This window comes from Petromyzon marinus, unplaced genomic scaffold (genome assembly GCF_048934315.1).
Source record: "Petromyzon marinus isolate PM22_M1 ecotype Great Lakes invasive population unplaced genomic scaffold, UKy_Petmar_22M1.pri1.0 PM_Scaffold_18, whole genome shotgun sequence".
NCBI lineage: Eukaryota > Metazoa > Chordata > Hyperoartia > Petromyzontiformes > Petromyzontidae > Petromyzon > Petromyzon marinus.
This window is the reverse complement of record NW_027423146.1, coordinates 1,881,259-1,905,655: the sequence shown is the minus strand read 5'-3', so window position 1 is coordinate 1,905,655 and position 24,397 is coordinate 1,881,259. Positions and strand designations below refer to the sequence as shown.

General features: G+C 47.4%; 2 long non-coding RNA genes across 2 annotated transcripts in view; one reads left to right on the top strand and one right to left on the bottom strand.

Moving 5' to 3' along the window:
* Positions 1–11,670: 11,670 nt before the first annotated feature.
* On the top strand, positions 11,671–13,545 carry LOC142922814 (uncharacterized). The gene is made up of 2 exons (XR_012940358.1): positions 11,671–12,883; positions 13,341–13,545. It is a non-coding gene; the product is annotated as an uncharacterized LOC142922814 (long non-coding RNA).
* A 4,815-nt stretch (positions 13,546–18,360) lies between these two features.
* LOC142922817 (uncharacterized) overlaps positions 18,361–24,397 on the bottom strand; it is a 29,188-nt gene continuing 23,151 nt past the window's right edge. Inside the window, exon 3 of the long non-coding RNA XR_012940361.1 lies at positions 18,361–20,127. This is a non-coding gene — a long non-coding RNA (uncharacterized LOC142922817). The remainder of the gene's footprint in view (positions 20,128–24,397) is intronic.

Genomic DNA, 24,397 nt, shown 5'->3' with positions numbered 1-24,397 from the left:
AGGTACCCGCGTTTGCCTTCTGCGTGTGCGTGTAGATAAATCAGAATCTGTATTTTACATGAGTTTTGACGTTCTCATTCACACACGTCCAGAAGGGTCGGGTTAGCCAGTTGCATCAACAACAAAATGCAATTAAAGATACTCGAGTAAGGATTGAGAAAATGTAGTCAAGTCACGAATAAATGTCATGTAAAATCAAACTGTGCAAGCTCATACCTTCTTGTAGATTTGTCAACATCAAATCCAAGCTTGGGCAAGATGGCAAAACACCAACAGTCAAAGTACCATACCAAGACAGTGGCCTCGATTAAATTGCATTCAAACATTGAACTCTCGACACGTGGGTGAAGAGGTTCCGAGTTTCAAATCGCAGACGCAAAAGCCGCGTCGAGAACTTTGAGCACTGGCTGATACGAAGGCAGCTTCCTCTGCCCCCATAGGGTGCCTGGGGGCACGTGATCTGGCTCCGCCCATGGTAGGCGGGGCCAATTGCGTCACTTCCTGCGCACTCACCTCCGACCCCAATGGCGTTACGTCACTCCGGCAGGGCGAGCGAGCTGAGCGGCTGCGTTTGTCTCTTGCGCCCCCAACAGGAGCCATGAAGTTCTTCAAGAGACGGCAGCAGATGCAAGCGACGCTGGAGACTCCAAATTCGTCAACAGTGGAGGTGAGTGGCGCCACCTCTTGCGTTGGAGTTATACGAAGTAACAAATAGAGTATTGCGATCACATCGAGAAAAAATATTATTTTTTAAAATATTTAAATTTTACTTTAAATTGAGCGCTTGATGCGTGGGTAACGAGGTTCATAGTTTAAGATCACAGATTGAGAGTTTCATCAAGGATTTTAGTCGGAGAAAGCTTTCTCTGGGCAGTTGGTCCTTGTTTGCGTTGCCAAGGTGATAGCATCTCGTGTCAACTGCCATTTCCCAGCAGCTGTGCCTGGGGGTCACGTGACGTTTGGTGACGCAATAAGGCCCGAGCCATTGGCTCCGCCCTTTTTGGGTAAAGCCAGTGACGTAATCACTGCCATAGATGACGTCATCACTGTATTCGATGCCTTCTTCACTGAAATTGACGTCGTCACTGTAATTGATGACGTCATCACTAATCGATGTCATCGCTGTAGTCGATGGCGTAATCGCTGCATCTGATGACGGCATCGCTGCATTTGATTACGTCAGCGCTGCGGGCTCCTTATCGCTGCGTGGTGGCCTGTAATTCGGGCAAAGCCAGCGATCTGAGCACCTGTGTTTCTTTATCTGCGTCGGCAAGAATATACATGATATTCTTCAACAGACCACAGTTGAGAAAGCAACACATGAGACAATGAATGTGTCAACAGAGTAGGTGCGTAGTGCCACCTCTTGGGGGCCGTCCATAAATGACGTCACGCACTTGGGGGGTTGGCAGACATTTGTGACGATGTGTGACGGGGGGGGGGGTTTGAGAAATGTGATGTCACATCAAAATGCGCAATTTTAAATAAAAATAGACAACACGTTCTACTTAATTAAATACTTTTTAATAAATGTTCTACAACATCAGAGTGCAGCACCACATTAATACGCACTACAATGGCAATAGTTTAATATGTTTTCTTGTTCATGTTTTTTGTTTGTTGCGGGTGCACCCGATTCAAGGGCTGAATGGCTCACAGGGCTATACCAAATAAATGGAACTGTGAACTAAAGCGATTTGAAGCATGTTTTTTTTTTTTGGGGGGGGGGGGGGGTCTGACTTTTTGTGACACCGTGTGACAAAGGGGGAGGGGTCCAAAATAGCATGACGTCATTTATGGACGGCCCCTTGTGTTTTGATGTCAGAGGAGTTGTACTCGGTAAGAGAGGTAGGGGACAGACAAATCTAGGCTGGAGTGGAGGCCACCACTCTGCCACTTACCAGCTAAAATGCAAACGTGTATGGAATGATAAAAAAAAAGCTTTGCCCCAACACCAGATTGACACCTTTTACAAGGCAGCAAGTCCGCATGAACCACAAATACCTGCTAACACCAGTGGCGAGGGATATCTGAGCCAGTGTTGGGACTCCCCTATGTCGACTTAGGCTGAAATGAATACAGGCAGTCTCGCTTAGCGCTCAAGATGCCTATGTGGAGAAGTGAGCATTCAGGAAATCAGCGCGAAAAGGGTTATACCATTATATATGGGGATGACTTCTCGACAGCGTTATCTCTTATGAACAATAAATGAGGGCTCCATTGGAGTATCAGCGCTATTTTATAAGAGTAATAAAACAGATGGTAAACATTCCATCAAACGAATTTTTTTTTTAATAATAGCATCAGGAAGTATTATGTACTGTACTCACCAGTGTAACCGCCATATGCTCACTCACCTCGACCGGCCTTATCACTGGCATGTTGACATTCCCAGACATTTTGGGGCTAAGGCAGAGAGACCAAGGAGGAGCAAACACGTCGGCGGACGAGTTTGTCTTTTAAAAATTGGCGAGCGCTGTGTGGCTCAGAGCGTACTGTGATAAAACTGAATATCAAATTAACCTTATGGCGGGACCCCGAGGTCCCGAATAAACGTAAGTCATTGGCTGAGCGAATGTAAATGAAGATGATGTGGGTGCGTTTCCTAGGCCAGCGCTGCTGCGCATTCTACCACTCTGTTTAGGCTGTGCGGGGAATCGTGGTGTTGCCTTTGCTTGGGTGTGTGGGTGTCAGCCCATCTGTCCTATGTGTGTATACCTGTGTATTAGGCACCTCACTTGCCATGTGCCATGGTGTTGTCTCCACCATCCGATGGCGAATGGCATGTCACGATGCGATTGAAGGCAGGATTTACGCTGGGAGGAGCTAACGTGCCCGTGCCATGTGCCCTTGCTCCCGTCGCAGTTGGAAATGCCGGAAAAGGAAATGCACCACCTGTCCCGGGAGGTGTCGACCCTGCGGGACAATCTGAGCAGGGCAAGAGCGCAGTTCGCCACCCTGCGTGGCTCACTGAGCCAGACAGAGAAGAGTCTCCTCGAGATGCTGCACCAACTCAAGAAAAACCATGCTGAGGAGGTACTGTGGCCACCACCAACCCCCCTGTCCCCTTGTTACACGGAGCACGGCTAAAGTGAAACTTCGTTTGTCAAGATTACGCCGATCTTACATTTACATGCAAATTTCATCAAGCCCTGCCCACTGACCCTTGAGCTACACCCATCTCAAACCTTTTTAACTCCCTACCTTAGCAGCGCTCCCGCCATATATTTTTTCCTGCCTCGGCAGCTCTCCTGCCATATCCTTCACTTGATGACGATTGCTTGTGTTGCGATCGAAACGTCGTGATATTGTTATTATTATTTTATTATTTTTGTATCTACATGGCCTTACCGAAAGACCCAAATAATGTGTTCACGTTGTGAAGCTGCGTGGCACACAAGCAGAGATAACAAAACCTCAACATATTCGTCAATAACGCTGCAATGGATATTGCTTTGACTTCTCTGATGTGATGAAGGCCCATTGCCTGAAACATCACCTTTTAGAAGCTCTGCCCTATTAAGTGCATCATTATTGATTCATGCGTTGAGTTTTTATTCAGAGTTACGATCTGAACGTCAAGGAAATGGCACATTAAATGAGTGCATTCTGGGAGGTAGCTAGGTGCCCCAGGGGTCAGACATGCTGTGCCAGCATGGCTGAGATGCCAGGATTGAATGTGGATTACAGCTGCCCAACCACAGTGATTAAACCGGATTCTCAAGCATAGTGGTCTCAGCCTAGTTGCAAATGAGTGCACAAAAAACCCATCGAATTATATTTTGGTTCCGTAATAAATTTTGCTAAATTCACTGTAGCGAGTGGTCCATGGTTTTATTCCCAATAATGTTGAAAACGAAAGATAAAAGCAGATCAAACTAAATTTTTGTATCATAGCATCTCCCCACATAATGTGCATGTATTATGTTTTATTGATTAATACATCTGTACGGTGCTGACCAGCATGGGGAAGTATAGTCAAACACATTCCCATGACCGACATGGTGTGAGGAGGCGTTGTGAGTTATTTGTTTTGAATATTGACTCAATTTGAAGATGAACATTTGGGTGCAACGAGTTTCTTCATTATCTTATGATGAAGAACGTTGCCATGTTGTATGCACGCTTACCAATCGTTGATTGATGTATACAATGTATCATGGTTCTATTTTTTGACTTTCTATTATCATTCTAAATATTTTAAACGTGATTGTGGTATGTTCAATAAGACCACAGGTGTTTACCTTGCATATTTTTGTAGTTCTTGATTTGTTTACAATAGAATCTCAATTTCTTATTTTCATCTTGAAAAGCATTCACTGCACGTGTGCGTCCGTCTGCATGCGAGGCGCCTGTATGTGCGTCTCTGTACTCAATGCCCGTGTCTCCGCATTCTTATCTTGTCTCCCTCTGCATGTTCTGCCTTTGGCTATGTACATCTCTCTCCACATGCACTGTCTTTCCATAATGTGTCCAAATTTGTATGACTTGCTTGTGTCTTTGTGTGTATGTCTCTGCATCTGTAATTTATTTTCTTGTGCCTCCTGCCCATGTCTATAGTCTCTTATCTCTCTGTACAACTACATGCTCCGTGTGTCTGTATGTCTGTACCTGTCCTCATCTGCACGCTGCATGTGTCTGTGATGAAGGGCTGCCCACCTATGCATGCACGTGCCTGTGACACTGTGCCCTTCTGCCCGTGAGCAGCTAATGGCACACTCGCAGGCCATCAACAGCCTGCAGGTGGAGTTGGAGGCAGTGCGGTGGGGCGAGCGCGAGGAGCAGCTGAGGCGTGAGCACGATGCGACTCTGCATCTGGCATACATAGAGCTGGCCGAATATCGTGCATCACATATGCACGACGATTCAGAGTACGACGCTCACGTTGTGCACATCACGGTCCTCCAGAAGGTGAGGCCTCCACTCTCGCAACAGCCACCCCCCTTCTTGCAACAGCAATGTGTCCTGCCCAAGCCCACTTATTTTCTCAATATTTTGGATGAATGCTAAACAATTTATTAATATATTCAAATTACATGTTGTAATTACGTGTAATTTAGATGCTGCCCGTCTCCGCCCGCAGGCGCTGAAGGAGCGTGACGAGCTGCTGCGGCGCTCAGAGGCAGACCTGGTGGCGGCGCGGGAAGAGGCGCGAGAGCGCGGGACTGAAACCGAGCGGCTGGGCACCGAGGCCGCGGAGCTGAGAGCGAACATGCGCGACCTCTTTACCAACCAAGAGGTGCAGCAGACCAAGGTGGACAACCTGCGGCATGAAGTACTGGAGCTGCAGCAACGACTGCAGGAGGCTAACGCTTGCTGCGAGGAGACCGGTGGGTAGGGGCCTGTGCTCCAAAATCTTTCTGAATCCACGGACCCATTGAACACTAATTTTTGTCGAGCACTGTGCACCAATAACTTCTTTTTACGAGTTAAAACGAGTAATTCCTCGTTTTTACTTCATTTCCCACGTGGACCACTTCCGCTGTCTAACATAGGACTGCACTGGGTTTACTAACTGCTCTCTCACTAGGCCCTTCCTGTGCATATATTATTATTCTGGACCCTGTGTTTGCATGCAAGCTGGTGAATAGGTCTGAGGGACCTCAGACCTATTCTGTCTGCTACTACTCCCGCTGCTGGTACTCTTCCTCCTGAGCTGCTGCTCCTTCTCTGTCTGCTGCCACTGGTGGCTGTACTGTCTTTATCGCCATGGTTTTGTGTCCCTTCCGACAGGCAATTCTCTGGAGCAACAGACGGACTTTCTCAAGGCCGAGCTGGGAGTCTCCAGGGCAGAGGAGGCCGCGAGGGCACAGGAGGTGGTGCAGCTGCAGCACACACTTCAGCACACGGATGCTGAGATGGAGTGCATGCACGGCCAGATCGCCGGGCTGCAGCACCAGGTAACCAGAGCCTTATGCGGCAGCCCCCCCACCTCCATGTGTGTGCATGAGGCCTGTCCTCATCGCCTGAGCAGTGCACCATCGCATGTTAGAGAATGTTTTTTTAGGTAAAGTCACGTAGAAATAAGAAATAATAAAATTAATAATAAAACACCAAAGAATAATTCCTGCAGTCACGAAAGCTCCAAATTCAAGTTTCATTTCGATTTAAAGCTTTCGTGACTGCAATGATTCATCTTCTTTGGTTCTTCCGGTAAAGTCACGTAGAATGAGAATAAAATAATAAATTGATAAAATAAAATAACACAATAATATTCTCACGACGTTTCGGCCACAACAACCTGATGAAGGCCGCTTGTGTTGTGGCCGAAACATCGTGAGAATATTATTGTGTTATTTTATTTTATCAATTTATTATTTTATTCTCATTCTACGTGACTTTACCGAAAGAACCAAAGAAGATGGTTCAAGTTTCATGTTAGAGAATGGTTTGCAGAAGCATAAATCACATAACTACTTCTGAGAAATATTTAAGTGCCCTCTGGTACCCACACAATAGGAGGAAATACTTTGATATCTGCCCTGCTATGGAGAGTAATGAGTAATGTTCATCACAAAACAGTCTGATCTTTGGTTTTCAGAGCTGGAACTTAGCTCGATTTAGTGTAAAGCCGACATTGTTTTCATGGGCTTTTCTGTGAAGTCATTGATGATCAGGCTGAGATCATTAACTCACTGCACATGTGAACCTGGCTTAATCACAGGTGGCTGAAACCTGAAGTGGTTATATAAGTAATATGGATGCAGCCAGGAAGGCAGACAGCCAGAATGTTTTTTTTTTCGAATGTAGTATGATAATGCATTTCTATATGGCAAAAGGTATAATTGTGACCACAGGATCGGTCCTCCCCTCATGGCTCTTAATTTTGTCTGCAGATAGGTGAATGTTGGATGAGGTAATTACACTAGACAAGGCAATCCCTGACTAGGCCTTTAACTAATTCACTCCCTCTCATAATTTGTCATGATTCAGAGTTGCGAATGTATTTTCTCACATTTTAATACTTTCAGTTAGAATGAATACAATTTAATTATGAAGTCAGCTGCAGTTTACAGGACTTTTTCTAAAATGTGATTGGCTTGCATTTGTTAGAGAAACAATATAGGCTTGCAGACACACAGCTATATGCACACCACAGACTTTAAATGACTTAAGTGGTAATTATTTATCTGTTTGCAAGCCGGGCTTAATTACAGCTGGGTCTTTTCCAACCCAGAAAATATTTCCACATTCTGCACACCATATTCAGTATACTTCCCCAGACATGAATCCAACATTGTGGAACGTGTGCGTGCCTGTAGCTGAAGGAGTCGGAGGGGCACGTCCAGGCACTTGGGATGGAGAAGGCGCAGCAGCAGGACGCGCATCGGAAAGAGGCCTGCGAGCTGGCGACAGGGCTGGAGGAGGTCCGGCTCACCCTTACCGATGCTTTTAAGCAGTTCGAGCGCAACTCCAAGAAGGTATCGGCTCGCAAGGGCACGCGTGGTGAAGCCGCGATTGGCACTGAAGAGGGGCGCCATGGTGGCGAGATGTTAACTACCTCGCCTGTATGCAGGAGGTTGTGGGTTTAATCCCAACCCCGACACCTGTATATTTGGAGTTTGCATGTTCTCCCTGTGGTCACGTGGATCTTTTCCGGGTCCTCCGGTTCTTCCTCCACATTTAGAAACGTGCGTTTAGATTCTATAGCTGCAATACATTTCCACATGATAAGCCACTTCGTTGAACTTTCATTTGTGGGCAGGTCGCTTCTGAAAAAGAGCTATATAGTTCAGTAGGCCTTAGCTGGTAAAATAAAGATAATTAAAGTTTGAGTTTTAAGACATTTGTGGCAGCGTTCACAAGAGGAGGAGACCCTTGTGCGGCGAAATATTTATGATGATATACAACGTATTAATTTACTGTGATGAGCCTTCTGCACTCTGAACCAAGCTGTCCGAGTTTGATTACCAACCATGGCTAGCATTGGTGGCCAGTGAAATCTGACCCAGTCTTGGGTGTACCACTTCGTGCTGACCAGTGTGATGAAGTATGATCAATTAATTCCCATGACCGGTATGGCTCAGGGAAACTTTCATCCAGCAGTATCACAAAAACACATTCAGCGGTGGACGGATCATGGCTGTTCATGATGATGATGGTGATGATTACGATGGTAAAACGAACGTTGCCTGTATTAAGGCTCAGGAGGACGAGGACACAATCACTCGGCTGAGGGAGGAGCTCAAGGCGAGCAAGGAGGAGCTCGCAGCGAGTGAGGCGGAGCGCGCCAGTGCCCAGCCGGAGCTCTCCACCCCCCAACAGGGACTGTCGGCGCTGCAGGATCAGCTGACCACGTCCCAAGCTGAGAATGAGGACACTCTGCGTCAGGTAATGCTCCCAGCCTCGTTCCCACGGCCGCTGAGAACCCAGGCTCTCCTGGCCCCGGAACGGCCCAGGTCTGACCGTGACACAGCACTTGAGTCGTCAGGCTGTGTAGGGTCTGACCATCTGCTCCCCTCTGCTACGTGCATGTCCATGCCCTCCCTGTCCTGGTTTGGGAAGCGATTTTAATCTGACCTTTTACTGCAGATTTTGGGTTACTTAATCCATATATGTGGGCTTTTATAGGCGTAATCATGGGTTGTGTGCATGATGGTCTGACAAGATTGGGTGCATCCTGGGTGATTTGGTCAAACATGGGGTATGGACATCTGTGAAAAATATTTTCACAGCTCATCAGACTCCTCCAATATGAATAAAGATTCTGGTTCTAAATGTGTCTGTTGTTGCATCTGTATGTTCTACAATAACCGCACACAGTCGTTAAAATGCTTTTCTCTGTCCCTCTGCCTGTGGCCCAAGCAGCTGTTCGAGAGGAGCCAGGAGCTGGGATCCCTGCATGCGGGGATTCTTTGGTATCAGCGTATGCTGGCCGAGCTGCACACAGAGCTGGAGCAGTACCGCGAAAACGCACAGATCGGACGCTCACAGCTGCAGCATTTGGACATGCTGCGCCAGCAGAGCGAGGCGGAGGTGAGTACACTGCATTCGCACGTCGCAGACAAAGACTCCCCGTATAGCCTTAATAGACTGTTGGGGAAAGTACTGTTAGTGAGCAGCACCTATGAAGGCCGGCATGGCACACAAGGGGGTGATTGGCCAGCACCATGCCTCGCTGCCTTTGTCTCTCCAGTGGTGGTGTTTACACATCACACCAGGTACTCATTTGAGGCTGGGTCGATCTAGGGGACGCCCAGGACCGGTTCACATAATCGTCACTGGTGTTGGCCATGAACGGGAATCGAACTCGGGTCGCCGCTTTCGAAGGCTAATCGCTACACTACCGCTCCCCACACATTCACTTTCATACACATAGACACGTGCGCGTGCACACACACACTTATAGGCAAACACTTGCTCCAAGCGCCATCCTGAATTATTACATGTCGCGGAGGATTGCTCCACTGAACAAAATAGTGACGCGGTTCAATTTTCAAGTGCAAGTTCGCGTTTAAAGTCAATGTTATAAAATATATATTTGATGGAAGCAGGTTCGTAAGTGCAGGTGTTTGTAAGTTGAGGACTGCCTATATATACACTTATTTTTCACACAGATGTGTATATGCGCACTGGGTTACTGAGCATCCTCTGTTTAGGGACTGTACCACATTACAATCCACCATCCCACCTCTAGTAAAAGTACCTACTACTACTAGAACATCTGCTCCCCTCTGCTACGTGCATCTCCATCCCCTCCCTATTTTTGGTTGGGAGGCAATTATAATCGGACATTTTAAAGTAGCTTTTGGGTTAATTAATCCATATATCTGGGCTTTTATAGGTGTTATCTTGGGTTGTATGGATGGTGGTCACCCATCCAAGTACCATAAAAGTTCAACCCTGCTTTTCTTCCAAGATCTTATAATATTGGGTGCATTCCGGGTCATTTGGTCATAGGTGGTGTGGTGTATGGACATCTGTGAAAAAGAGTTTCATAGCTTATCAGATTCCTTCATTTAAAATAAAGATACTGGTTCTGTATGTGTTTGTTGGATTTGTATGTTCTTTAACAACTGCACGCAGTCGTTAAAATGCTTAGCCATGTCCTTCTGCTGCCGTTTGTCCGTGGCCCATGCAGCTCATCGAAAAGAATGAGCACCTGGGATCCCTGCAGGCGGGGATTTTGGGTTACCAGCGTGTGGTGGCAGAGCTGCACGCTGAGCTGGCGCCATGCCAAGAAAACCTGCAGAGCATTCACTTTCAGCTCCAGGATCTGCAAGTGCTGCACCAGCAGAGTGAGGCGAAGGTGAGCAAGTGCTGTTAGCGAGCACCTATGAAGTCCGGCATGGCACAAACGCAGATATATACAGTAATACCATTATTTACGCCGTCCCGTTGTACGTACTTTCACTATTAACGTACTCAAGTCATTGATAGCCAATCGCATGTTATGTACTGTGGTACATTGCCATAGCGTACTTGAGATTTACGAACTTTACTATAAAGACCCAAATAGTTTACGCTGGATGGCGACAGTAAGGCACCAGATGACGCCCAAGCGTTTGCATCTCTGACTACAGTAGTCACTTTCATGTGTACATGTGTAGTGACTAACTCAGAGACAGTAAGACTTTTAGGCGCTTCTTTTATTTAACGAGCACCATTGGGATAATACAGACACCCTACGTGGGTACACACTATTATCGTTGCTTGCCTATACAAAACACTAACCATCTAACACTGACAGCACTGAACGGAGACAGCGAACACCTATCTAGCAGCGTAATATCGACTGAAGACGGCAGCGACGATGGCGACAAGACGACAGCGACGAGATGACAACGACGATGACGAGATGGTGACGACGACTATCTTATATATACGAACAGCACGACGAGGATCCCACTTCCAGCAACAGCCACAAGGTCCCTCACAGGGGCCCTTCTTATACTCTCAGCGTGGCCTCGCTCCGCCACGGCCACGCCCCCTCTCTGGAACCTACTAGCGGGTTCCCGATGGCCCCCCCTCTGTGACCTTTCCCCTAGATGTCCCCCTCTCGTGTCTATCGTGGCCTGCTGACGTGGGTACTACCATACACCGCAGTTACCCTTTTTTACCAGCAGCCAGCGCTATGCCACTACACATACTCTATCAATATTTTTTCCCCACATACCGGATTTATGGTGAATATTTTTCAAGTGTAAACTAATTTTACATGATAAACAACTAATAATATACATAGTATAATAGACAAATATATCAATAATATGGCAGTCCTCGACTTACGAACGCATTTAGTTCCTGAGGCCCATTCATAATTCGGAACGGTTCGTGAGTCGGAATACAATAATCTGCGATATTTAAATTCCCATATTGTCAGTGTTATAAAATGTGTTAAGGTTCAACAAAAGAGTCAAGCATTGTTAAACTCGTAAATAAGAAATCATGTACATTTGCATTAACACTAAAATTATAGTGTATCGTAAGTAAAACATAAAATGTAGTAAAAATATTTTTTATTTTCACTCACCGCTTTCAAATCACAAGCGTGCTCACCGCTACACTTCCGATCCGCACAAAGATCCACCGTGTAGCTTTAATAGGCTGTTGGGGCACGTGCTGTTAGCGATAGCCTATGAAAGCCAGCACGGCATGCGAGGGGTTGTGTGCCAGCACCACACCCAGCTGCATTTGTGTCCCGAGTGGTGATGTTTATACAGCGCGCTAGGTGCTCATTTGAGGCCGAGTTGACCTACGGGAGGCCCAGGAATGGTTCAGATAATCGTCACTGGTGTTGGCCGTGAGTTGGAATTGAACTTGGGTCGGTGGGTTTGTAGCGCAGCGCGTGAACTGCAACACTACCGCTCCCCACACAATCACTTTCACATATACGCACATGTGCGCGTGCACGAGGCTGACTCATGACATCTCGTGGAGGATCGCAGCACTGAACAAAATAGTTCTGTGGTTCAGTTTGGAAGTGCAAGTTCGCGTTTTAAAGTCAATGGTAACCAAAAATTAATACATTTCATAGACACAGATTCGGAAGTCGGGTATCCGTAAGTCGGGTCTCCGTAAGTATGGTGTTCCTAAGTCGAGGACTGTATGTATACACTTATTTTTCACACTGATGGTTGTACAGAATGGATGCGCACTAGGTTACTGAGCATTCTCTGTTTAGGGACTGTACCACGTTACGATCCACCATCCCACCTCTAGTAGAAGTACCTACGACTACTAGACCATCTGCTCCCCTTTGCTACATGCATCTCCATCCCCTCCCTCTTTTTGGTTGGGAAGCGATCTTAATCTATTATTTTAATCCAGATTTTGGGTTAATTAATTCCTAAAAAATGTTTAACATAAAACTTTCGTGACTGCAGGAATTCATATTCTTGATTCTTTCGGTAAAGTCACGTACTTTTTTTTAATAATATAAAAAAAAACCCACGACGTTTCGATTGCAACACAAGCGGTCTTCATCATGCTTTTATAGGTGTTATCTTGGTTTGTATTGATGGTGGTTGCCCATCCAAGCACTTGAGGTTCAACCATGCTTTTCTTCCAAGATCTGAGATGATTGGATGCATTTCGGTTTATTTGGTCAAAGGTGGTGTATGGACATCTGTGTAAAAGAGCTTCGTAGCTCATTACATTACTCAATTATAAATGAAGATCCTGGTTGTGTGTGTGTGTTATTATACCTGTATGTTCTGCAATAACCTCACGCAGTCGTTAAAATGCTTTCCTGTGTCCCTCTGCCGCCATTTGCACGTGGCCCACGCAGCTCATTGACAGGAACTGGCAACTGGAATCTCTGCAGGCAGAGATTCAGTGGTATCAACGTGTAGTGGCGGAGCTGCACGCTGAGCTGGCGCCCTACCGCGACAACGAGCAGAGTGGACACTCGGAGCAGCAGCGTCTGCAGAGCGAGGTGGAGGTGAGTGTACAGCACTCGCGCATCGCACACACACACACGTATATAATTTGCGTTTAACGTAAATAATAGATTCATGCACACACGATTCAGTGTATTATGATAATGATGAGCTGGTCTAACCATCACGTTAAGCCGTCATGGTCCCCGTTTACAAATACAGATTATCTATCTATAGACAATTTCATTATTGCTGGACACAGTGATAACGATGAGAATGATTTAGCACCTTTCTGTACACCGGGGCATCTCAGAGCGCTTTACATCACATCTCATCTCAACACGTGTGAAAGGGCACCCCCAATGACAGATGTCCCTGTGGGCACAAGGTGACTCAGCACCTGGTGTGCAATTGGCATTTGTCTGCCAGTAGGGGGTGCTGATTATTGTGTGTAATCCCAGTTGAGCTGGTAGAAGTACCGAGTTGTGTGTAGTGTCTAATGGGTCAGTATGTCCACAGCTTGTCACGGTTGAGGAGGACGAGGACATCTCTGGCTGCTCACTGGAGCCCGGCATTCAAGAAGCCTCCCAAGACCTGCCCCCCCAGGCCTCGAACACCCTCTGAGCATCTCACAGCCCCCCACACTTCCAGCACCACCCACCCCCACCAGCACCTCCCCTTCCTTACAAGGCATCGCGTTTTAATAATAAATATTTGTATCTAATACTATCGCCTCGTCTCAATTCTTTTGAGTGTTTGGGACACGCGAGTGGCTCACATTTATAACGCTAAAGGCTGTCTACATCCACAGTGTGGCTGTTGCGGAGCTTCTAGAAACCAAATGTGAGGCAGAGTTCTGTGTCCCTTGGGTAATGCCAGCCCTCCAAGGGGTTTGCACTGAGCTTGAGTTGGGGGCGACAAGCACAAGGTTGTGGAGGTGGTGATGGTGGTGGAAATTTAGGATGGCAAGGAGGAGATGCCCATCAATAAACTAGTTGGCCACGGTGAAGCCAGCAACCATAGTCGTTCCTACGTCCCCTGATGTGAGCGGCAGTGCTGGAGGGCAGTTCCACGGTCTCAGACGGACGTGGATACTCATTACCATAATCGCACAGTTATCTTACCTTGGGCAAAGTATTTCAACCAAGAGATTCAGATAGAAATCATCTGTGTGAATAATGTCATTTCTAAAGCAATAATTACCTTCTATATTATATCCCATATAAATATATAAAATTAAGATGATGCTGAAATTGTGATGTTTGCCTAATATGTGGAACTGCCCTACATGTAGTGCCAAACACTGATGCTCTGAAACATATTTCTGCAGCAAATCTGTAGCCCTATCCCTAACTCCAAGCCTGAATAGACTATGGAATATATGAAAACTCAATGTCCAATTCACAAATTCGGAGGCATCATCACAGCGATGCACCAACTCTACTTCTTACACAATGATCTGGCTCAACCACCTCAATCCAATATAGTTGTTGCTCTACATAAACGTCGACCATACGAAGAACATGACTCCAACCCCTGTTCGTCCCCTTGTGCTAATTCATTGCTCAAGACAATGCGTTTCCATGTAGTTCTCCCCTCTTCGGGTTTTGAGAGATCCTTCTTCCCATGATGTGTCCCCAGGTTGTGTACGTCACAGATGGCAACTCTTATCCTCGTACATGGACGGTCACGTTGCGTCCCTGGTCTCCTCCCATCACCCATCACTTGCCATCCCCCCACCCCAATGTAATCACTCAAAACCAACTGTGATTGACTGCAGCAGTGTTTTTAACAGACACCAGTCGTGTTACGGCTATTGGTGTTGTTATCGTTTATTGTAATAAACGCATTGCCTCCAGGAGAAGTCTCGCTCTACGTTCATACCCACAACACAGACGCAAAATACATTACAGAAGTTATGTTAAGCAGCGGCAAAGTTTGAGTGATAGCTCATCTGACACTGACTCCTCTCACAACGACCAACTTTCCGAATACTCATTCAGTAGTAAGACTCTTAAATTGACGGAGAAAGCTCTCGTCAGAATCCCCTATTTTGATCCACACAATTGGAACAGAGACATACACAATCATATCACAACAGTAGAAGTGGAGGCAATGATCAGAGGTCTGAGGAAGTTGGACGAGAAAACAAGTGCTGAAAAGAAGGTTACATGAACATTCTATACCATGGGTAAAGTCGCTGCCATACAAGGTTAGGAATTATTAAAAAAAACTCAGCCTAACAGTGATTACGAAGTTTGGAGAATATTCAACACTGAGTGGTTTAATGCTGCCAAATTTATGACCCAGTGCGTAAATGAGGAGTGTATTACGCAGGTGATGTTGATCAATACCACGAAGGTGACAAAAAGTTCAAGATTGTTTTTTTTAATCCTTGAGTCTAGAGATTACAGAAATTGTGGGAATGGTTTTGGACCCAGAGACGGCCTCCTTACACCACATACAGAATAGGGTTCACACGGCATGGCTATATATATATATCATTCGGACAAAACACAGGGAGAGAGATAATGCACCCCGCCATCTAGGGGGAAGTAAAAATCACGTGAGCAGCTACAGCACCTCACACCAAGCCCCACAATACAGAGAGGAGCAAGCACCCACGAACTACCAACATAATTACACACAGAGATGGCAAGGTAGCAATCCAGCGAGAGAGTGGCACACCAATCCGAAGCAACCACAGCACACAAAGACAGGTAATTATTGGAATGTCTGGGTGTGGAAGCCAAGAGCGGAATCATACCAGCACCCCATGCCACGACAAACTCAAGGTTAAACACAATCTGCCCATTCCCCCTTCGATACCCCCACCCGGCTATACCAGGAGGGAGTAGAGAAACAGGAAAGGAAACAAAAAGGACTCAACTCAGATACAAAATGTGGCACAAACACGTGGTGAATCACCCACATTAATTGAGAATGAGCTGCCAGTGAGAGCACTGCCCACTGAATTACTGAAAAATAAAAGTTTTTCATCCAAAGGCCGATGCCTGCATTCCTCAGGGCGTGTCCCTGTAGCACGTTCCTCTGCCCCATCCATCGTACAATCATGCAAATCCGCGAGACAATGGGCGACTTTTCCAATTACCTGGCGATTAGGTTTTACTCCCCCTCCCTGCGGTTTATCATCTCCTGTCGGATGTAGATCGGAGTGCTGAAATGGGGGAAGGGAAGATTCACAATGGATCGGGAATTATGTTGAAACCCAGCACACCCAAAAGCACAAAAGGGGGGAGGACCCAACGGGGCACGGAATCGAATCGACTCATCGAGTTAAATGTACGGATCAATGAGTGGTGGCCCACTTTACTCCAGTGACCCGGGTGCTGCTGCGGGGTCCACTTTCTGCCCCGCCTCCTTTCCCCCCCCCCCTTCTCTCTCCCCCCTACTGCCGAGGCCTCTATAACCTCGTGCCACGGCAGATCTCTCGCCTACTTCAGCAGTTTTTTCTTGCTGTGGTTGTCCCACCTGATGGGAGGGACTTGATCACATCAGCCGCGTCACAGGAAGTAAGATGTGGGGATGGCTGTCATTTTTAAAGGGGTCTGAGTAATTGACCATACACAAGGAATCGGTTATAATCGACTTGGTAATCGAATCGTTCCAGCTTTAGTACTCGCGCATATAATACACTAGCTGTACTACCCAGCTTCTCCTGGGACTTGGATCCACCACGCCCGGCCGCCTTTGTCTCCCCAGTGGCGATGTTTACACACCACAGCAGTTACTCGTTTTGAGGCTGAGTCGACGTAGGGGAGGCCCAGGACCGGTTAAAATAATCGTCTCTGGTAGTGGCCGTGAGCGGGAATCGAACTCGGGTTGCCGGATTCGTAGCGCAGCGCGCTAACCACTACACGACAATGCGTTACGCTTCCACATGTGCGGGTCACGTGACAGATTTGACGTCACAGCTCACTTGTCGTACAAAAAATTAAATGCATTATTGAGCTCCCCCCCCCACACACAAAAAGTGTATTTTCATAACTTTTGCATGGTGTAGAGTCTGGAAAGTACCCACATGGTAAATTTCAAGTTTGTTGCATGTCGGGAAGTACGCTAAACATTTTGAACAGACACACATTTACAACTTTCATATATATGGAGATAACACAAAATAATCATTACCACATTTGCGTTCGTTTGAGCATTCAGTGTCTCAAACCGACGCTGGTGAACTGCCAGATATTTGCAGGCAAGGATGCTCTCTGTTAGTTACAGGTCCTAGTTCTATGCAAAACTGTGGAATATTTCACAAAAAGTCATCATGAGCTTTGCAGAGCTGAAAACCATTCTGACGTTTGCTCGTGTTGAACCAATGCTGCTGAAATAAAAATCACGGCCACAAAGGCCGTAGGCTTTCACGACCAATATTATTCATAATAAACGTTTTTGGGTTAGATCGCATTATTCATAAATGTGTCGTAACCCTCCACTACCCGACACGGCCAATCAGTAAAAAATGTGTCACATTGACAAAAGAGAAATAGATCACTCCTTCAGCCCACCGGTGTGTTGAAGAGTGAATCCACAACATTTACAATTTTTGAGTACGACGTTTCGCTGGTAATTACATCCAGCATCATCGGGCAATTTGCCAGAAAGGTGAAGCCCTCACTTCCTCCCGGTCTTAAAAAACCGGGAGCACCGTCACCATCGCAGCATGACACTGTGTGCCCGTTGAAACGTGCAGCCCTCGATCGCAATAGAACCGATAATAATTATTACTGGTACAACTTTCTTACTCATGAAAGCTCTGCGCAGTTTCAATATAATTGGCTTACATCGTGGATGAGTAACAAAATTAACACGCAAACGATGATTCCCCTCCTTCACATATCTGTCTTTCCACTTAAAAAATACAAGTATTTGTACACATCCCATTAGCCACACGGCTTTCCTTCTGGGAGTGCATCATTTCAGCAGTATTGGTTGTACATAAACCAAGCTCTGGTTCGGTTTTTATATTCATCAGCACGCTCCAGCTCACTTGAAGCAATGCTGGTGAACTTCCAGCTGTTATAGGTTAGGGCCCGCTCTGTGAGATATGGGTGCTCGAAGGTTGTTGTATATGTAGGTTATGAAAATTTTAAGAAAATAATGAAAATTTTATTAAATTTGAAATTTAAATAATTTATCTGAATTAATTGGTGTAATTATGTGCATAAACTATGCTAATTCGAGAGATAATCGTATTAATTCATGCGAGTGGGCGTGGTTATGATGCAGGTCGTTATGATAATTAGGTCCAGCCTCGGTGACGAAGGTTGGTTATTAATTGGAACAACGCAATTAATCGTATGCAGTTGTGCAGGTATTGTGAGCGTGAATGAGAGAGAGTCGACTCGACTTGCTATTTAATTCCGTATTTTCAATAAGGATACAATTATCTTCGATTTAACGCTTATTGATTATGTGCTGGATTAGTGATTAGTGTGCTTATGATAGGTAACCGAGATTCAGATCTCATTCGCAGAACAATTCTATGCAGAATCACGGAAAGAATCACACACAACTCTTCTGCTTTAATCAATTTTATTTTCTAGCTAAACTTAAATGTTGGATAATATGAGAACTCTCAACTTCGGAATTTCAACACAGCATTAACATGGTACACATCACGATTGCGTTGTTTCACTTCGATAACGGCACCTGTGGTTAATTCCCGACGCGTTACGCAATGTTGTTGTTGTTGAGAGAGATTAAAACATGCAAACTATTCTATCAAAACCTTAACCTTATAATATGTAATTCGTATTTAAATTGTTACACAACACGGCATTCGGTCATTGATCATATGCGACCTTAATGCAGATTCTTGTCACGTTGTTAACAGTAGGACGATTGATTATTATGCAACGCTGTTCATATGGAAAGACACTCAAACCATTATTATTCCTAAAGGCACAAATATGCGTTCATAGATTCGTCTTGTTCATTCATGGATACCAGCAAGATTATGCAATAGAAAAAAACTAACCACTCAAATACCATGAACTGTGATATGGTCGCTGAGGTGAATGAGAACATGTGGGGGCACCGCGCTACAGACACATGCGCGATACTTTCCGCAATACGCTTTTATGCTTCGTTGCAATAACGAGCAACAAATATTCTTCAAACATTGAGGGCCTTGTGGCTCTATGGCCACAAATCCTTTCATTACTCCGACCACTTCCCACCCTCCCTTTTGCCCACAGCCAGATGAAAGCGACAATATTTATTTTTCAATTATTATTAACGTGGTTGAGATGACTTACACATATACCCAGCTGGAATCTGTTTTTTTACATTTATTGCCATAAATTATTCTTCGTGTTATTTAGGGTCCCTGACTCTGTTCACGACCATTAAAGACCATGATGGTGGGAAGGCCCACGTAACGCTGCATGGCCGGGTGTCAGAGCCATTTCCTCATGTTTACTGTGAGGTGTGATGGGGATGTCCTCAGGCCCCGACACTATTTCAAGTATTCTTGATCGCAGTCTTATGAGATATAATTCCCGGTTGTGGCCAAAATCAGTGATGAATTATATTCTAATCGACCCTATGCCTCCCCTAAGTCGACTTAACCTTAAATTAGTATCAGGTGTGGTTGGTAAACATCACCACTGGAGAGACAAAGGTGGCTGAGTGTGTTTCTGGAAACAAATCCCCACCATGACAAGTTTGCCTCTGAATGCCAGTTTCTTGGCCCAAGCCACTGTATAAAGTCCAGCAAATATGCATCCGACACAAGATCCTAACCTTTTATATAGTCATATTCATAGCCAGTGTAATGTCATCATTTTTTTTTCCTCAAAATTATTCACCTCAATTTTGGTTCACACGACGAACAAATAATGCTACTCAGCTGATTCGGCGTGAGACCTCTGCTGACTGCATAAGTACGGAAACTTCTCCACTTTCTCTACGACTGCCCCATCACTCATACAAAGATCCCCCTAGACTGACGGTGATGTCACGTCGACCCACGCGGCACAGCAATCTCACGCGGCACAGCAGCCTCACGCGGCAGAGCAGTCTCACGCAGAAACCTCACGTGGCACAGCAGCCTCACGTGGCACAGCAGCCTCACGCAGCAGCCTCACACAGCAGCCTCACGCAGCAGAGCAATCTCACGCGGCAGCCTCACACGCGGCGCAGCAGCCTAATGCACAAGCCGCACGTGGCACAGTAGCCTCATGCAGAAGCTGCACGTGGCACAGCAGGCATGAAGGAAGCTGTGGAAGAACTCGAGGAGCTGCTTGGCCTCGTCTGGCAACCCTGGTCAGCTGGTTCAGAACTGGAGGAGGAGAAGCAGCTGTTGTGAATCCCTGCAACAGCTGTCCCTGTGAGCTGCCCCTCACTACAGAGAGCTCCATGGAGAGCATGGCGATGATCACACCCACTCACCCACCCACCCAATCACCCACCGACTCACTCACCCTGTAACTCACTTACTCACCCTCGTAACTTACCCAATCATTTACCCAGTCATCCACCCATCCACTCAATCACCCACTCACTCACCCACCCATCCACTCACTAACTCACTCACCAACCCACTCATCCACCAACCCCACACCCACTCACCCACTTATTAACACAGGCATTCATTCACTAACTCAACCACTTACTCACCCACCCACCAACTCACCCACAAACTCAATAACCAACCCAACCACCCACTCATTCACTTAACAAACCACCTACTCACTCAAGAACCAACCCACTCACCACCCACTCACCTACTACCAACGCAACCTCTCACCCACTCACCCACCCATTCACTCACTGACGTATCCACTCACTAACTCACTCATCCCAACCACTCCTTCACGCACCCACCAACCGATTAACCACCCATTCACTCACCCTCTCACTTGCCAACACACTCACCCAATCAATCACCCACCCATCCACTCACTCACTAACCTACCCACGCACCGTTTCACCCACTCACTCACCCATCAACTCACTCAACAACCCATCCACTCACTCAAAAACCCATCCATGAACTCAACCATCCACCGAGCCACCAGCACAGACTCACCCAGTCACCGACTCCATCACCCACAGACTAACACACAAATTAACTCAAACACCCACTAACTCACCCACTGAATCACCAATCCACTCAACCACTCACTCAATCTCTAACCCATCCACTCACTCGTGCACTCACCCACCCACTCACCAATCCACTCACTAACTCACCCACTCACTCATTCACCCCACTCAATCAACAACCCATCCACTCTGACTCACTATCGCATCTTCACTATCGCATCCACTAAGTCGCCTGTCACTAACGAACCCACGCACGTAGTCACCCAGTGAACAACCCACCCACTCACCCATTACCCAGGCTACCACTCCACTACTCCCCCACCCACCTAGTCACTCCTGACCCACCCGCCAACCCACTCACCTACCCGCCAACCCACTCACCTACCCGCCAACCCACTCACCTACCCGCCAACCCACTCACCTACCCCCCAAACCTACTCACCTACCCCCCAAACCCACTCCCTGCCAACCCACTAACCCAACCCCCTCACCCACCCACCCGCCAACCCACTCCCCTTCCCGCCAACCCACTAACCCATCCACAAACCCACTCACACACCCACCAACCAATTCACCCACCCACTAACCCACCCAACTACTCACTCACATACCCACCCACTCATTCAGCCACACTCACGCATAAACTCACCGACTCAACCTCCAACACTCACCCACCCATCCACTCCGCCAGTGGGGGGGGGGGGGGGGGGGTGTAATGGCACGTGCCCCCCCCCAATGATCCGACCAAAATCCCTAATTTCGATCGGATCATTGGGGTTTATTAGTAATAAATCGGCATTTTGCGACCCCTACTGCCACTGTGTAGCATATTATTACGTGCCAGGAACTCTATGAGATGATAGGATAATAGTCTGATCCATAATTGGCAATAAGTAACGGCAAAGCAGTTATAAGTGACTCACAGAATTGTGCGAAGTTGCGCATAGTACACAACTTCCCTCAAGGTATTCACCTTTAGTGAGCGCGATGCCGATCACACAACACGTTCGAATCCGACCCTCGATCGATGGCTGCGCCATCGCTGGACACGCGTTGAATAAAAAGCAAGGGACAAGTTCTTACTTACTAACAACTCCTATGATTTTTCATTGCTGGAGGGGTTTCCCCCCTACCTGAAAATCCTGGCTCTGCCATTGCACCTGCCCAATCAAAAACCCATCCTGTCATCCAACCACACCCACAAATCACTCACCCCTCCGCTCACCCACTCGATCTCTAACCCACCCACTCGATCTCTAACCCACCCACTAGCTTACCCACTTACTCAATCTCTAACCTGCCCGCCCACCCACAAACTCACCCATCCTGACGCACTCATCAAGCAACCCACTCAATCTTGTACCCACGAGCTCACTCACCCACCCACCCACTCACCCACCCACACACTTATGCACAGACTCACTCACCCACCCACTCACTCACCCTCCCACTCACTCACCCACAGACTCAATCACCAACCCACCCACCCAATAACTCACCAACTGACCCACCCACAAACTCCCTAACCAACCCAAACACTCATTCACTTCAACCAACCATCCACTCAGCCACCCACCTATTCACCCCCACTCACTCACTCACCCCACTAACTCAATAAGCCACCCACTCACTCACTCACCCACCCACTCATTCAGCTACACACCGACACATTAACTCATCCACTCAACATACCACACTCACACACTCATTCTCCAATCCATCCATCCTCTCATTCAGCCACTGACTCACCGATTCACTCACACCCTCAACCTCCCACACTCATCCACTCACCCACCCTCCCACTAAGTCAACCACATACACCTACTCACCACCCACTCACCCATTACCCATGCAACAACTCACCCGCTTGCCCACCCACTCACTCATCCACCCATCCACTCACTCACTCGGTCAACCACCCATTCACTCACCCACCCATTCCATCCATTCACTAACCCACGAACTGACCGACCCCTTCACTCACCAAACCCCTCACTCACCTAAACCCTCACTCATCCACACACTCACCCACTCAACCCCCCACATTCACCCACCCACTCACCAACCCACCCTCTCATCCAGCCATTCAATTACTCATCCCCACTCATCCCTTCAACATTGCACACTCATCCAATCACCCACCCACTAACTCAAACACCCTCACACTTACCAATGCACTCACCCACTCACTCACTCATCCATCCACTCAATCACCCACGCACCACATCACTGACCCAACCCATCAACTCACGAACCCACCCATTATTCAAAAACTCACCCAGGCACTGACCTACTCACCCACGACGCACTACACACGTAACTACTCACCCATTCTCCCACCAACTGACTCAATTTCTCACCCAGCCACCCACCCGCTTGACTCACTTACTCAATCACTCTCCCACTCACTCACCCAGTCATCCACCCATCCAGTCACTCACTCAGCCACACAACTCACTCACTTAATCACTCACCCACCCACTAGCGCTCCTACTAACTCATTCACCCACCCCTCACTCACCTAACCACTCACTCCCTTCAAGCTCCCACACTGCTCGCATCAGCCACCGACTTAATCAACCACAAATATCCACACACTCACCCGTCCACTCACCCACTCAATCACACAACCACCCACTCCGTCACACAACCACCCACTCAATCTCTAACCCACCCACTCACTCACCAACCTCCACACCCACCTACTCATCCACCCACGTATTAACAGGCATTCGTTCACTCTCTCACCCACGAACTCACCTTCTCACCCACCCACAAAGTCACGAACCAACCCAACCACCCACTCACTCACTCAACATCCCATCCACTCACTCAACAATCCACTCACTCAAATACCTACCCAAGCACTCACAAACTCACCGTATCATCCAACCACTAACTCACCCATCCCCTCACCCACTCATGCACTAACTCACTATCGCATCCACTAACTCTCCTGCCACGAACTCATCCACCCACATACTCACCCAGTCACTCACCCACTACTGAGGCTACAACTCCACTACACCCACTGCCACCCACTCACTCACCCACCCACCAACCCACTCACCTATTCGCCAACCCACTCACCTACCCGCCAACCCACTCACCTACCCGCCAACCCACTCACCTACCCGCCAACCCACTCACCTACCCGCCAACCCACTCACCTACCAGCCAACCCACTCACCTACCCGCCAACCCACTCACCTACCCGCCAACCCACTCACCTACCAGCCAACCCACTCACCTACCAGCCAACCCATTCGCCTACCAGCCAACCCACTCACCTACCAGCCAACCCATTCGCCTACCCGCCAACCCACTCAGCAACCACTCGCGCATAAACTCGCGCATAAACTCACCGACTCAACCTCCCCCACTCACCACCTACCCACTCACTAAACCAACTATTCACTCACCCCACTCACTCACCCATCCATACATTCACTCACCCACCCCCTCACTCACCGAACCCTTCACTCATCCACACACTCACCCAA